This window comes from Phyllostomus hastatus, unplaced genomic scaffold, assembly GCF_019186645.2.
Source record: "Phyllostomus hastatus isolate PE091 unplaced genomic scaffold, TTU_PhHast_1.1 phas_contig_86, whole genome shotgun sequence".
In the NCBI taxonomy this organism is placed as follows: Eukaryota; Metazoa; Chordata; class Mammalia; order Chiroptera; family Phyllostomidae; genus Phyllostomus; species Phyllostomus hastatus.
In genome coordinates, this window is record NW_025333977.1 from 32,119,563 (window position 1) to 32,121,689 (window position 2,127).

At 49.7% G+C, this 2,127-nt stretch overlaps 1 pseudogene; it reads left to right on the forward strand.

The window, feature by feature from the left end:
* Window positions 1–396: 396 nt before the first annotated feature.
* Window positions 397–1,855, forward strand: LOC123827567 (annotated as a pseudogene).
* The last annotated feature ends 272 nt before the right edge of the window (window positions 1,856–2,127 follow it).

Below are 2,127 nucleotides of genomic sequence, written 5' to 3' on the forward strand. Positions count from 1 at the left end.
CAGGCAATAATAAGGAGAGCAAGCTCTCCATTCAGGATGGAAGTGGGAGTAAGGAATACAAGCCCAGGGTTTCTCAGTTAGAAAAACCATATTAAAGCCTAACCAAAGTCTATATTACAGACTGAAGCCTTATCAGAAATGTATAATTATCTGGAAAGCAATTAGATTCATATGTAATAAGAGCCTTACGATTTTAGATACTAATCCAACCACATCCATAAACAAAATATAATCATGAGACTAAGCACAATATATTGTTAAGAAAAAAAGGTGGGATAAAAGTTATGTATGTAGCCGTGGGCAGGCTCCAGGTGGAACTGGGGTGAAGTGCAGCATTGTGCCCACAGTCGGGGGTCACAGAACTAAGGGGGTCCCTGGGGGCCAGCGGGAGCTGAGATGGTGTCCGCGGCCGAGGGGGATGTGGGAACAGGGGCGGAGCTGGCAAGCATGCTGCGGTGGCGTTTCTCGGATCCGAGCCTCAACAAGTGGGCGAAGTCCCCGAGCAAGTCAAAACAGGTGCTGCGGCTCATTGGCTCATCGTCTCCATCTTTCTGGCTTTGTTCTATCAACATTACCTTCTCTGCAGGGACAGCTACGCCATACATCTCGTCCACACCTTTACGGACCTCGCAATTGCTTCTTTTAACTTTGGAAACCAGCTCTACCACTCCCTGCCATGTACCATCCTTCAGTTCCTCATCCTGCGTCGGATGGGCCGCACAGTCACTGCTGTGCTCACTACCTTTTGTTTCCCAGCAGCCTGCCTTCTTGCCCTATGTAATTACCCAGCCACTGGCAACAATGGTATCAAGAGCACAATGCCTCCTTGTGTGCTGACCTTGAAACTGATTGGTTAGGCTGTTGACTACTTTGATGGAAGGGAAAATCAGAATTCCTTGTCTTCTGAGTAACAGAAATATGCCATATGGGGTGTCCCTTCCCTGCTGGAAGTTACTGGTTTCTCCTACTTGTATGGGGCCTTCTTGGTAGGGCCCCAGCTCTCAATGGACCACTACTTAAAGCCGATGCAAAGACAGCCGACTGACGCACCAGGGAAGATACCAAACAGCACTATACCTGCTCTGAAGCACCTCAGTCTGGGCCTTGTCTACCTGGTGGGATATGTCTGCTCAGCCTCCACATCACAGAAAACTATCTCCACAGAAAGACTATGAAAACCTGGTTCCCCTGCATGTACATGATGATCTGGAGCAAGTCTGTGCTGTACAAATATATCACCCATTGGCTGGTCACAGAAAGAGTATGCATTTTGCCAGGGCTGGGCTTCAACGACTTTGATGAAATGGAAAAGCAAAGTGGGATGGCTTTGCTAACACGAAGGTGTGGCTCTTTGAAACAACCCCCCCCCCCCCCCCGCCCTGCTTCACCGGTACCACTGCCTCTTTCAACATCAACACCAATGCCTGGGTGGCCCATTGCTTCTTCAAATGACTCAATTTCCTTGCAAATAACGAACTATCTCAGGGTCTCTCATTGCTATTCTTAGCCCTCCGGCATGGCCTGCACTTGGGATACCTGGTCTGCTTCCAGATGGATTTCCTCATTGTTATCATGGAAAGACGGTCTGCCAACCTAATTCGAGAAAGCCCCACCCTGAGCAACCTGGCTCCCATCATTGCCCTACAACCCTTCTACTATTTGGTGCAACAGACCACCCTCTGGCTCTTCATGGGTTACTCAGTGATTGCCTTCTGCCTCTTCACATGGGACGAATGAGGTGTATAAATCTGTCTGTTTTCTTGGCCACGTCTTCTTCCTGAGCCTACTATTCATACTGCCTTATCTTCACAAAGCAATGGTGCCAAGGAAAGAGAAGTTAATGAAAATGGAATAATCTATTAATCTATTTCCTTGGTGGCCTAGAGCGAGACTGGTGCAGAATCGACTTGCCGCCCTTTCTCCCCTCCTTCTCCCCAGAGCAGAGAACACAGAAGCCGGGAAGCAGGAACACGTGACGCTCCCAGCTGTGCCTCTGCAGACCGCCAAGTCTTCTGTTCTCTGCTCTGGGGCCAAAGGGGAAACTCTGGTGGGAGGAGCAGAGGGGCCCACGTCCCTCCTCTGGGCTCCCCCATGCATGTTGCCTTATCTCTCCGCCTCTGGCCAGGA